The sequence below is a fragment of the Varroa destructor genome, unplaced genomic scaffold (genome assembly GCF_002443255.2).
Source record: "Varroa destructor unplaced genomic scaffold, Vdes_3.0 BEIS01000004.1, whole genome shotgun sequence".
NCBI lineage: Eukaryota > Metazoa > Arthropoda > Arachnida > Mesostigmata > Varroidae > Varroa > Varroa destructor.
Genome location: NW_019211457.1, coordinates 19,571,544 through 19,585,773, shown reverse-complemented (window position 1 = coordinate 19,585,773; position 14,230 = coordinate 19,571,544). Strand labels below are relative to the sequence as shown.

General features: G+C 41.4%; 1 protein-coding gene and 1 long non-coding RNA gene across 4 annotated transcripts in view; one reads left to right on the top strand and one right to left on the bottom strand.

Annotated features, from left to right (window-relative positions):
• The first annotated feature begins 947 nt into the window (after nt 1-947).
• Nucleotides 948-14,230, top strand: part of LOC111249148 (uncharacterized) — a 334,604-nt gene continuing 321,321 nt past the window's right edge. The window contains exons 1-3 of one of the 3 annotated variants that reach the window (XM_086987375.1): nt 948-3,857; nt 4,206-4,300; nt 4,530-5,449. The gene's annotated coding sequence lies outside the window, so the exon portion shown is untranslated. Of the gene's footprint in view, nt 5,450-14,230 lie in introns of all 3 variants that reach the window. The other 2 variants (XM_086987374.1, XM_086987373.1) reach the window with 2 other exon arrangements.
• LOC147755937 (uncharacterized) overlaps nt 8,222-14,230 on the bottom strand; it is a 77,120-nt gene continuing 71,111 nt past the window's right edge. The window contains exon 3 of the long non-coding RNA XR_015326646.1: nt 8,222-10,918. This is a non-coding gene — a long non-coding RNA (uncharacterized LOC147755937). The remainder of the gene's footprint in view (nt 10,919-14,230) is intronic.

Here is a 14,230-nt window from a genome sequence, read left to right as displayed (position 1 = left end):
CAACGTCTCGCCAGAGACGGGGAATGCTGCCAGCGAGATTTTGAATGGAAGTAGCCTCGACAGCGTCATTTAATACGGATTTACTCCCTAGCAAAAGACGTTCTGATCTGAAGCTATCGAACTTACGAAAGCCCTATAGACTGCTTTCACTCATAAAAGCTCTGCTAGCGGCATTAGGCCTATAGCATAAGCACTATGTAATTCGTGCTGAGAATTTAATTTACTCAACAACTTCAAAAACTATTTGTTTGCTGTTCAAATGTCTTCTTGGCTAAGTCTTTGCTAGTAAATAGGATCACAGCAAATGATCTCTCAAGTATGGTATTTGACACAAGTGTGTCCAGAGTATTCGAAATATATTTCCTATATGCTATCGATATGCGCAATACTTCGGACCACTATTGTCCATTGACTATTAGGTTGAGTTCCTGTAAAACGAAACTAGGCTAAACTTACATATGTAACTTACGCTGGTAGCTTCCCTAAATCTGGTAAGTTTCGCCAACGATTATTCGGTAAAATTTTTCTTCTTTCCTTTCGGAGGATATTTTACAGTCAGAGTTACGCTTCCAGCTAGGCATAAGTGAGATAAGATATAATACCCTATCAAGATTATGTCAGATGTGTAACTGGAATGTTGACTAGTGTTCGACGATGGGTTTGCATCCTGCTGCTACGTCCTTGTCTCAAGTTTCCAATCATATCCACGATCCGCTACTATATAAGTTTTACAAACTATAACTTGCCACGTATTTTTAACATCGTTTATCAATTACGTCTTGTTCCACGCGTTAATTAGCCATTATACCGTCGAAATGCAGTAACTGAGCATATGGAGTTAATGTTTTCAAATTTTCAATATAAGAACTTCCTCTATTCACACAGGTTGTGTATAATATTGGCGGGACTTGAAGCAGCGATTCCTGGTTTGTCTCAAGCGAAGGTTTGGCCTTCCAATGTGCCGCGTCGTTGTCATATACGTATTCATGTCTAACTAAATATTAGGATGATATTATGCATGTAACAAGCCGCGCTTTGTTTAGCTGGGTCAATGATACCAGATTGTTTGGGTGCTGCCATTGCCGCTACTGCTGCGTGGAGGGCTTCGACCCGGTCTGCTGGCCTGGTCTGGGGTTGCAGCAATGACAGCTTGGGGAAGGTAGTGGAAAGGGGAGCTGGCTGGGAAGGCCTCAGGGATGATCCCCTTACGGGGCCTTGGGAGACAAGCGGCAAGAGGGGTAAAGGAGGTCGCGTCAGGAGTTTGGCTAGTCCCAGTTGTTTTGAAACTAAGCGTCTAGAGGGCGCTGTTGGGGATGGTCCGCTGCATCCGGCGACTGTTTCTATCTCGGTTCTTGCTCCTCGCTGCCTGGCTTGATTCACGGCCACTCCGCTCTGTGTACATTTGACCGAGTCGGGGTTGACTGCAGCTGCTACGAGCCGATCGGCTGCCTTGAGTCCGTCAGCACTCTACAACCACCTAAATTCTTACCTCATTCGCTCGTTGCCGTTGATGCAATTGCCGCTGCTACTGCTGCTGTTGTTGCTGTCAATCGTTTCCGTCGAGTCCGCTGTTCATAGTTCGAACGTTGTTGATATTTGTGTTTGTTTGATACGTGCCCTCCGCAATGAGATCGCATTCGTGGATCGATCTCTGTGAATTACTGCAGTGCTGCTGAGAAGCGAGGCGCAGTCAGTGTAATGGCGTGTGCGAAGTGCGACAAATAGAAGGGGATGCGCGGCTAAACTACCACCACTAGCCAAGCACAACAGCAGCGGCAGGGCAGCAATAGCGGAACCACGAGCCGTGGCCGTCCACTAACGTCAAAAACGGCAAATTCAGTAGACGCCTCTCAATGCAGCAAAGGCGAACTCGTTCGTCTGCTCTGATAGTGAGAGGAAACGAATTCAGCCATAACACCGCACCTGCTACTGCTACAAATACCACCAATAATATTATGATTATTCGAAATAAGCGCGAAACGACGTAGAGCAGGAACGCAGTAGCTAGCCAATGCACGAGCATGAGGCCAGTGAGCGAGATAAAAAGAGAAAGCAGATTTGATGCCGTCGAATGGCGGGTCGCGTGCGTTCACAGTCTGGCTGCACCGCAGACTGTGGACTCCGGTCCCATAGGGCTGCGAATTCGTCGCTCATGCTGCCCCGTCTTGTGGGTTGCGTCGTCGCGCTAGACTCTGCTGGGTTATCGACATCGATGGCCAGTGGTGTTGCAGCAGCCTGGAACAAAGACGATTGGAAGCGTTCGTGTCGAGTTAGTCCGTGTCTTTGTCACGGAGCGCTATTCCGTAAAGGCTATGCTCGAGCACGACGCGCCTCGGCCAGAGCGAGACGCTGACTTTCATACACCATAAAGAAGTTGTGCAAAAGTCAAACAGCCATATCAATTTAGGCTAAATTGAAAAAAAAAACCGAGAGGATCAGCCAGTTGGGAGGTGCTCGTTCCATAGTCAACCATCGTCTGGAATGAGCCGGGTGTGGACACAACAAACAACCTGACCCTTAAGCCCTGACGAAAGATCAGGGATCTTGCTCTCTGTGCCCATATCGGATTATATATATAAGTAACCATCAGCACAGCATAGAATAAATTGTTCTTATACAATAAAAACAAGTCCTAATGCGTAACGGATGTAGCACACTGCAAATGGTCGCCATAGTGACACGAAATTGTTGATGTTGTTGATGCTGTGTGAGTGGCTTAAGAGTTTCTTATTATGCCTATGCTAAGTGTACGTCTGGGCATTTGTCATCATAGCTTTAAACAAACACCATTTGATTAGGCAAGCGAACGATCGAACGGCGTATACGATGGTACCACTGCAAATAGGAGATTACAATGATGCAAGTAAGCAGAGTAACCGAGCACGCACGAGGTACGAGTGGGTGAAACTTCTACGAATTAAGCACCGATGCGAAGTACCAGGAACGAAGCCCTTAACGGGTTGCCCGGTGGAGCACCTCCCAACACTGTACAAGTACTACTATTACCGCTAATTCTGTAAAAGTTATTAGTATACAAGAAAATAAAAACGAGCCAGTGGAATTAACAGTCAATAAGTTAGTTAATTAAAGATTTAGCTTCAGACCGATCGCGAAGATCTACACCTCATTGCCGAGAGTCACTCTAGCATCAGCAATTGACCTATCGGCGAGCGTAAATACGTTCTCCCCCGTTTTGTAATGATGTGAAAATATTGCTTTTTATCATGCGTCTCTTGTGTTGAAATACGACATGTGCGATATTTTCAGCAACAATTTCTGCTTTATCAAGTTTAATTTTTGAAATATTTATATTGTATATCGTCCGCCTCCTTCAAGCATCTTTCGTTGATTGATTTGATGAAACAAGGCACGGCCGCATTTCGGCTAAACCGACCATCCGTCTAACGGTAGCCAGACGATCAGATCCGCTGAGTTTTGCCAGTAAAGGAGTCTACGCTATCGATATCTACCTTCTAATTGCGACAGTAAAATTCAGGGTGATGATCTTTTACAAAACCGGTATCAGCGAGCGGTGGACTTAGCAAGAGCGACGGCATCGAAAAGTTTTATTGTTTGTTCTTCGCCTTTGCCCTTTATTCGGCGATCAGACTAAGAATCCTAAAGAGTCGATTTGTTCATCCTCGATTCAAGTGCGTTGGCCAGCTATCAATACTCTTAGTAGTGAGTTCGACACTAACTGACAAGTTGGTCTTCTCCGTCGTTAATCGATGTTACTGATTGATCGACCATTAGATAAGTTTAGGACATACTGTTCAATTTTGCTATTGGGCCCTCTAACGCCAGCAGCCGACGATGATACCGTGTCTACAGCTCCGGTTGCGCGCGACTGGCTACGTGTACGAGTCTGCGTAATTACCTTCATAATATACCTATCCATACGTAGATATCTGTCCATTTGACGACCGTCATACGTTCACATCTTCAATATGTGTACTCATCTATTTAGATATGTATTATCGCTTTCGCTTTTATCAGCACGATGATTCGTGTCTTGTATATTCTGTCTACTACCCGCCACTATTTATTGCTGTTAGAAGATCTCGTTTAATCACGTTGATCCGAAACCCACTTGTATCCAATTGCATTGAACGGTTTTTAGCAGCAGCTGTGAATAACTCTCAAGTTCAGTTTAACTTAGCACCATAACGCTTAAGTTCATCTCGATTGGCTACACCGTATTGCAGGAAGGAACAGTGTGATATGAAAATCGTGCCGGTGGATTATATCACATGGATAATTGGACAACAACAAACAAATCGTCGCAGTAATCTTTAATCAAGTATGCTCTCTCTGTGCTTCTATGTGTTTGTGTGTGTGGCTGGTGTCAGTGAGGATATTGTATACGCATTGCGCGCTATTTATAGGCGTAAATATCGCTATATACACAGTATGTATCTTCGTATATATACACATGCATACGTATTCGTTCTCTGCTGACTTTAAATACTATTTAATCATTCCTCTGGTTTTGTGTGCTGTTGCATTTTGTGTGTGCCATTGCTGTCAAGGAACTTTTGGTATAATTCAAGTTCTGCTACGTTTACGACAACTGTCACATGACGACTAGCATTGCTAAAGCAACAACAATTGCTACTCCTATTCAAGAAGCCGCACCTGTTATCACAATTACCTTGTTCTTCCTGTCCCGCTGGCTACGTAAGCAGTTTGTGAAACAAGAGAAGTAGACAGGGGCAATTGTTGAGGACCGACTAGTTAAACAAACAAACAAACAAACAAACAAACAAACGAATAACGTGCAAAGACGCCGATCGACTGTCGAAACGTTGCGTTCGACACATCCAGAGCTGTAATAATCGCGAGTTCGACGCAACAGCGATCTCTAAGAAGCGTAACCGGTAGACAAATAGGGTTATTTGGGATTCAGCATACTCTCTTCGTGTGCATTTATAAAGAAGAAGCTAACTCTTTATCCAGCTGAGGAGGGAGCGACTGGAGCTGAGGAGTAAAAACCAAGTAAAAAAGGAGGGACAACGGCATTTACCGCTTCAGTCCGTTGGACGGATGAATGACGACAAACTCATCGAAGCAGTTCTCCCGCTAGGGCCAAGACGAAACTACCTAATTAGCAAATTATACAGATAGGCTTAGCAGCAAATCAGCGACGCAATGACAGGTCCACGCTAGAAGGAGCATAGAGTTGTCGTTGTTGGACACAGTGGTTTGGCTCGCAAAAATGTGTGATGCTAGATTGAAATAAACGTGTGAGTCACGTGATCGCAAAATAACAACAGTATTCGGCCGAAACGAACCAGAACAGAACAACACCATCGACATTACGCGCCACGGCAAAGGCAAGAACTACGGTGACAATTTAAACCAGTTTCGCCGTTACCAATATCCAGGGAAAACTTTAGAAGGGCAGCTTTTGGGCTTTCTAGATAAACAAGAAGACATCCAGGAAAGCCAGGTACATGTTTTATTTATATGTACATTGTATTTATCTTTTATGAAATCCCCATCGTATCCCTTAGATGAACAAATCGCGTGATTGTAAATAGGAAAGTTATTCCTCTGCTGCTGCTGCTGTGCACACCGTCCGTCGTACGTGTCAAGTCATATTGACATGGTCTAGTTAACGATAAGGCAGTACTTTCTCTATTCTCGATCTAAGAACTGTTTAAGCGTCAAGGCAAATTATGACAGATTTGGTGAATAACACTTGTCTATTCCTTATTCGATAGATGCGAATAGGCGCAGATGAAAAGTCAGACGAATCCATGCGGTAGATGTGACGTATCGAACTAGACCGTTACGATATAAAATGACATCTTCAAGGAAGGGTTAAAAGGAAGAGTTAAATGTTGCAGAAAATTCTCCCTTCAGATCGCCCTTTGAACCATGCTTGCCGAAATAGAACAAAGATAACCAATCAATTATTTATCTGCGAAAGTCGCGCGGTACAGTTCAGCTAGATAGCTTAAATTTCGTTTGAATTGACAGCTAACTGAAACGGATGAGGAAGGTTTCATATGTAGTCGTAGCTCGAAGCTAATGGACACGCTTGACAAGGCAGGGCAACTGAGGCAGCTATGTCACCCACGCTCACAGTATCTAGGATCTTCATATTCCTGCTGCAAAGTCAGCTTGCATAATGCCCATAATGTCCATATGGTGGACTTTCTTCAAGGCTTCTCTTACTTAATAGCAGAATACTATTTATGGGCCACAACAAACGAGCGTCCCTGTGGTTCAGTTGTTTCCTGAGGGATGTACATATGTCCACACTAGAACGAATTAAAGAATGCCTCCTCAGAACACCAAACTCAAAATGTTAATAATTCTACTCGTTTCAATATTTAAACGTTCCGAACGCCTGAAATATAAATCCAGCCCTGCTTCTCCACAAAAGAAGAAGAAAGAAAACAATCTAGTTATGAGTTGAAGCTTTATAGACTCGATACACACAAATGAAGCTATCGGCGACCTTAAGACATTATTGGTTTTGCTTCGTATGTTTGTATATTAGTATTAAAAGTTCTTTGTCTTATCATCATAGTACAGGGAGGTCTCACACTCTGCACTTCCCTACAAATCAATCGATTGTGGTGTGTGATTATAAATGCGCATGTGTTATACGCAAAAAGCCAAGAAGCCCCGGGTGGCAGATTTACTTTCCTTTCGAGTAGTTTTCATGCGACGCCCGTGATTAAGGTCCTATACTGAACGGCCCATTACGCAGTCTTCAACTTAGTGTGTCATAGAAACCTTATTTATTTAGCGATAATCATACGGAAGTGCCTTAGTCACAACGGAAACTGCAAAAATTGCTTAAATGCTCCTGCAGAACAGGTATATACTTTCTACTCTTATTTTAGATATTAGTATTAGATTTTTTTAGTATATTCTAGCCGCCCACCGTAAAAAACGGTTTCTTCACTTTCTGTTCTACCCGTGGCACTTCTTCACGACGAGCCAGCGTGAGCATAGATGACACTTGTATCTCCGTCAACATCTGTTCAATAAAGTATTGTCGATCAAGTGCTGCAGGTAGACCTACATTTCCATACAGGCGAACTCCTTTTTGATAGCTATCTCGTTATTTTTGTCGTTTTTACAGCATTTAAGATTGATGTGTATAATTCATCTTAAGTCTCCATAATCTTCATGATTTACCCTATCCTGAGCTTAGACTTTTTCTAGTATAATGTGCATTGCCGTCCTCTTACAAGCGTTTATTAATTACTTGGGCGGTGTGCGTACACTGGGTAAAAGGCATTTTTTGCCTTTTGCTATCCTTATACTAGCTACCCTTCAAATTTTGAACCTGATATTCAGCGACCACGACAAAGACACTTTTTCCTTTTTTCTTCTTGTGCGATTATCAACATAATATTAAACGACACGTGCAGACTCTAATCAGTATTGTAAGTTAATATATATGAGTCTCTATCTCAACAAAAACAAAATTAACAATTGTTTCTGTGGTCCCTTGTTAAGCTTACTTGCAACTAGGACGCTGGGTTGCTGAAGCTACTAGGCTCTACCCTTATTTCATTCTCTAGCATATTGCCATATTTCACTTGCCGGTAAAGATTAGCTTTCGTTCTGTAGCCTGCACGTATACTTCAGTTTAAACTAACAGATTAAAGCCTCCTGGCTGGGAAATGCTTGATAAAAAAAAATGCTACCAACAAAGCTCTAGCAGACTATCTCTAGGCGCCTGAAATCGCTTCAGGAAAGACCGACATTTTCCGTCATCTTTTCGTGCGGAAAGGATAAAGCTGCGTAACGTATTACATTATGTGATGAGTACACGCAATTGGTTTCCTTGTTTGTTATCATATTCATATTGTTTACTCATGATGAGCAATCGTGTTCCTGGGTTATTTCTGTAACGTATTAAATTACTTTTCAATCGGCATTATTATTAATGAGATTTACATTTTTTTTTTTAGCCATCTATCACATGCTTAGATGAGTTCAAAAATTTTCAGTTGCTCAGGCAAAAGCGTTTCATCCTCTATACACAGTTTCAATAATTATAATTTCAGCTTTTATTTATGTATAGTTAATATTTAAATTATAGACCGTATAGTTTATTCTCCTAGTGTAGATTAGTACTGTTTTAGTAACGAGAGTAAAGTATTGACAAACAAACTTCAACAAGCTTCCAAATCTTCCTTTTCGGCATCGACTTTATCTTTTTGGGCATCGTTACAAAAAGTCTATTGGCGTCAGGTTGGTTAACAGCAAGAGTATCCTATGGGACTGATTTGTTTAATTAATCTATCCGGTGATGATATGGTACTGGCGATATAGGTGCTCCGTCCTGTTGCGAATAAAATCGACGATAAAGCAAATTCTTGCGCTCCGTGGAAGTAACTGGTATATACATCGTTTTAGTACGTTAGTATCTACATGCTTCTATAGCTCCCTATATTAGCTCGCCTAGTGGATTATTGTATACGCTCATCAAGCACAACAGCTTAAGTCCCATTCTCGAGCCTAACTATCATTACATTTGATTCACGATGTGACATAATGTTAGGTAATTGTTGAAAAAATACATCGAATGCTTTTCCGTCCAACTTCCATCCAATAGATATTTATTTTCTTGCGTATGGTTCGGATTTAACTTGGCATTGCATAGAAGCCCTATTTCAGCTTTCTCTCTATAGATTACTTTTTTCTCATTTATATAGTCGTTCGTTGTCTCTCTGTTTACCTAATTGAACTAATTTCTCGCATTACCTTTTTGTTTTTTTACTCATCTATTTTTCCTTGCTCATTCGTAAGTAGTTATATGTCAAGTCCTTGCAACCTCCCATGTCATAAAAAGCCATTGAAATTGAGGTATTTTAACTACAGACGCGGTAGTTGGCTCTATTTCGTATATTGAAATCATCACAGAACTTATTCTTTTAAATCAAATTGAATTCAGGGTTCCGTTCCTGTTTTCGCAGCATTATTACATACACATATAATTCAGTATTTCTGCTGTGTGATCCAAAATTTCGCAGTTACATGCGTATTGAGAAGCTCCATTCAGTCTGACTTCATTTAATAGCTTCTTCTTTCTGTCAATAATATAAGTTGACCACTTTAGCAGTTAGAATACGCGTAAACTGGTACATCTCGGATGCCCTACCTACAAAGCAAGCAGAAGAGCTCTCACATGACAGAAGCAAAAAGACTGCAGATGATACTGAAGCCCCGTTCACCAAACTCGCTCGTTAGATATATGAACGTACAAGTCATAGGGGTGGAGAGGATTTTGATCGAAGGTATGACTATTGAAGCTGAAACGGTAACGCGTCGTGGTAACCTGGCCGTGGATCAGTAAGCTTAGCCCAGTTTCAGAGCTGCAAGGCACAACTGCGCCAAGACCCAGGAGGTGAAACTGCGCCCTCCCGATGTCCAGTACGTGAGCCATTTTTTGATGGAGGCCCTCAACGAATCCAGTGTAAAGGCACATATGCATCTAAATTTAAGCAGCGTTGTTTACGATGGATATTTTTAGAGGCAGAGCACGCCAAAAGTGAAAAAATCTGCATTGTATTTCCCGGTTCAATAAAAGAAATGCCAATGGTATCTGAGAAAAGTTGTAATAAAGAACTACCTATACAGCAAACGTTGTAAAGGAACCCAAATTAAAAGCAAAAAGACAGCAGACATACTGGGAAAAACGCACTTAGGAAAAACTGGTAGGCAGTAAGTAATCTTACTGAATGCTTACAGTAAGACCCACTGGGGCCTCATATTATATAAATATTGACACACTTTTAAATTTGTTTGCTCAGACTTTACAGTAGCTATAACATGTCGGGTTTACATGTTATGTTCACCGTTGTTGGGTAAGAGGTTTTTCTTTTGTCTTTCCCTATATATTAAAAGAAACCCGTTATGCAATTGAGTTGGATTAACGAATGTGCTATTTATTGTTTATATAATTGATAAGGATAATTGCATTTGAAATTCCGCTGTAGCCATCAAAGGTGTACAGCAAAATTTCTTTTTGACGTTTTTTTTAAATGCTGCAAATAGAGTAAAACAAATAGCATATGTATTTTAATAAGAAAGCAGTAACACATTGAATAATAATGATACAATACACAAATAGTAATAATATCAACATGCACAGTCTAGCCATAAAGCTGTGCTCTTGTCTTGGCAAAGAACACTAATTGTTTGTAATCGTGTACCATTGTGACGATTGGATTCGCAAATCGTGGAATCGTCATCGCTGGCAATGTTCCATGAGGAACGCCAAATATAGTTGCTCAAAAATGCTCTTTTTCAAAAATCGTTAGTTTTGGGAAATGCTTTATGCATACCTGGACGAAGAAACCAAGTAGTGGTAAGAAGAATCCAACAAAGTTTTCTCGACAGTTACCGACTAACAATCGTTTCTCTCTACGTTTTTTTTTTTGCAAAAGATCCAATATCAATACTGTGCATTAGTAGTCTACATATCTTAGTTTGGATAAATATAGAATACAGATCTATATGTGTGAGAACGTTTAAAGCGCGAATAATAATTGAGCCAGCCTGCGTCTGCCCAAACCAAGCATCAGCTATTATCAGTCGCTTTCCCTACGGCATGAATATTACTATGCAGTCAGATTAAGGAAATAATTCTGCACACCGTACAAGCTAATAAAAGCCACTTTCTGTATTACGGTTGAAATTCGTGAATTATGAATCAATTGATACTTAGTAACTAAATTACGATTACAGTTAAATACATCTCTCTACGCAGAAAATCAATTAATTTCAGCTCACACGTCTATACGGTAATAGTCATATGCTACCGACGAATAGACAGGGATCTTTGCTCGCCTGTTCTTCATCATGGGCATCCGCCATAGTTGCTAGTGTTGGTCCACCCGTTGAAAAGCGCTCCAAAAAGGTGGGTTTCCGAATTGGGTGTTGGTTCCTGAAAATGAAATGTGAGATGAACTGGAGGAGAGCGGATACTATTTAAAACTGACCAATGCAGATACTCTGGCTCGGTTACAAATATCTATCAAGTGCCAGTGTATGAATATAGATGCCCAGGAGAGGGCTACCGAGAATGTCTGCCGTGTGCCTCGTTGTCAGCCTAATATGCTGTTCAAAGAGATCACGGCAGGCAAAGATAGATGAAGCGGGCCGGATGCCTGTTGGCTTCCGTGTTTGCGCCTTATGCAGTTTAGTGCACTGTGCAGATTTAATTGACGGCCATAAAAGACCAAAGAAGGCGAATCGAGAATCTGGAAAAAGAGGCATGCTACTGGCAACTTAGAGGTCCTGCTGCTGCGGACTGTGAGTCGGAGTGAACGGCATGGACCATTACGTCGAAAGCGGTGTCGCACTACCGCCGCTCGACGCTTGAGTACCTCCCGGGACCTGTGAGGCAGGAGGCCTCGTCTTGCGTGACGTTAAGGAGCCGGAGTCATTGAGTTCACAACCACCATCCTCATTATTAGGAGGAGGAAAAGGAGGCAGTTAGGCAGTGATTAGACTACGAAATGCAGTTTTTACGAGTCGGCTTGTATGCACCTATCCAAACCCATTAATAGGATTTCAAACGTTGTTCAGGCAAATTTTCCGTATATCGTACAGTCAGTGGAATAGTATTTGTTAAATGGCACACAACTTAATAAAAAAGAATGGTATAACACACTCGAACGATACTGGAGATTGCCTTGCTGCCGATTCCATCTACATGTAGAAATAACGAAGGCCACAATTATTCGCATCTTTCGCAGCGGCGCTAGTCGTGTTTCGTATTTAGGGCGAACATAGGCCGACGATATACAGTGTTACCGGTAAATAATACCTTACTTCACTTCTCATGGTTCTATAGAAACCTTTGGTCAGCGAAAAGGCGACGCCCTAAATAACATTTCTACATTTAAAACAACAAATGATATTATAATTAAATTACTTCTTTTTTTTTGTTAGGGGTGACACCTTTGGGTATTGATTCACTGACACAGATTTGCCCAGATTTTTGACATCAGCCTCTATGTGGAGTTCAGATGAAAAGCCTGCTAGAACAATAGTAATCGACGCTGTTTAAATTTACTATTGACAATTATCTTGACAAACAGAAAGGGGTGAAATCATACGTATCATAATTTTGCGAATTCAGCTCCTATTCACAAGCGAATTGTGTATGTTAAATATTAGTATACCTACCGATTGTCTAATTGTTAGCATGTCTTTTTTCTGCAACGGCCGACGTCTTTCAGCGTCAGAATTCCCGAAATGATCAAGAATGCCTGCCTATATTACGATTTGCTGGAGTGACACTACTCACGGTGTTTCAGCACAACTACACGGTGACCTGATCTCAATAATAACCTCAGCTAGAGATCGAAATCAAGACATCATGATAAAGAGTCCAATTTTCCTTCCATTCTAGCACCGTTGTAGTTCATTGTTATCATGAGTACTTTTTAGGTTTACCACTATTACAATTTAGGCATGCAAGAAATCAGCACTATTCGCGCAGAATCCGCGGAATTCCGGAAAACTATTTACTGGGCACCGCGTATGGCTGCACTTTTTATTTTTTTTTCGGTATAGGAAATTAGTTGCGCGATTCCGTTGGCCGAAGTTTGTAAATAAAATTACTATTAAATATGTTAGGTAATTACTTGGATTAATTCTATGTTGGCTTTCCATGTTAGTTTTAATTTAACAGGGAAACAGTGACGGAGCAAAGTAGATTCGTGTTTTATCGGGATGTATATAAGTAAAGCACAGAGAACTCTTTTTAGAGATAACAAATAATAGCCTGCTTTTTACGAGTTACATGATAAAAAGTGCATTGAGGTTCAGGAAGACGAACAGGATGGAAAAAGTCTTAGGTTGCAGAAAATTCGATAGCCTGCACATTTTTTGAAATGCACTTGGTAAAAATGCCTGAGAAATGTCTCTGGAAAGATTTTTGTGGAAAAACTCGATAATATGGCGTCCCAAACTGCTATCCATGGGGATCTTGCTGTCTTTTGTTGCTTTTTTCAGTATATTTGATCATTCTTGGGAACCTGGTGACTTGAAATCCTCTTTCAGTATATTGTCTCAAGGTCGACTGTATTCGGGCGCTAAGTTGACTTCACGGATTTAAATGTTGCATATTCCGACCACTACTATCGCCTCGAGTAAAATGGCGATAACGAAGACGCATAGGTGTTCTGGGATCATCCGTCTTGACCCACTCTGACCTTAGCAGTAATACCATTCTTTTCCTTGAATACGTTCCTTGAATTACAACTTATCATCATATAAGTTGTAATTCAATTCTGCACGTTATCATATAACGTGCAGACTAAAAAATATTGTTTGCTATCCCATTGAAATATATTCGGCTCTCAATGATTCCGCTTTCCATTGACATTAAGTTCCTCAGATGATTTAATTATTATAGATGTGAAATTATTTTTATTTTGGCTTACCCATACTAGCATTTTTAAAGTTTTAATTTCTTTCTACCAAGCAAAAAAAGCGCATACGATTTTAGCTAAAAACTTATGCTAGGCTTAGAAACAAACTATGGAGGTCGCATTAGCAACATGAACGTGTGTGTTGCTAGAAGCGTACGTACATGAAACGTTGTTTACACGGAGCACCAACAAGAACAATGTAGCTCCTAGGAAAATTCAGGGGCAGCGCTCGATAAGCATAAGCGTATGGCAAACCCGACGGAGGACAGAGTTACATCGGCTGTGAGCCCGTCCGCTGCTTGCGAAAAGGGCAGAACGAGAGCGGGCAGGTAACGGGCAGCAAGGATTTCTTGTAAACGGCTTTTGTCAATTAAAAAAACAGGGAGCTAGAGAAAAATGTAGCTGGGTGAATAAACTTTCGACCGGAAACAAACAGTGTCAACGGCAGCTACAGCACCCTGCGATGATACTCAACATGGACGGATAAGAGGGCTACGTCCGTATGTATACGTCTTTGTCTGTATGCGTGTACGTCTTCGCGTAGAAATAGGAAAAACAATAACTAAGGAATTTTCCGCTAAGAACGAAGACGACAAAGGATCATACGAGAAATATGGAAAAGGAAGGGAGCCACAGCCCCTGCCTATCACTTTCCGGCTGCTGCCATGGTCGATCTTGCTTCCGGTTCCCTGCAAAGTGTCTGATGCCTGTACTGCTTCCACAACGGAAGGAACGGTCTGTTGCTGGACTATGCAAAGTGAATCTAAACAGAAGACAACGCACATTGACGTATGGGGAAAGGGAACGGTATAGTC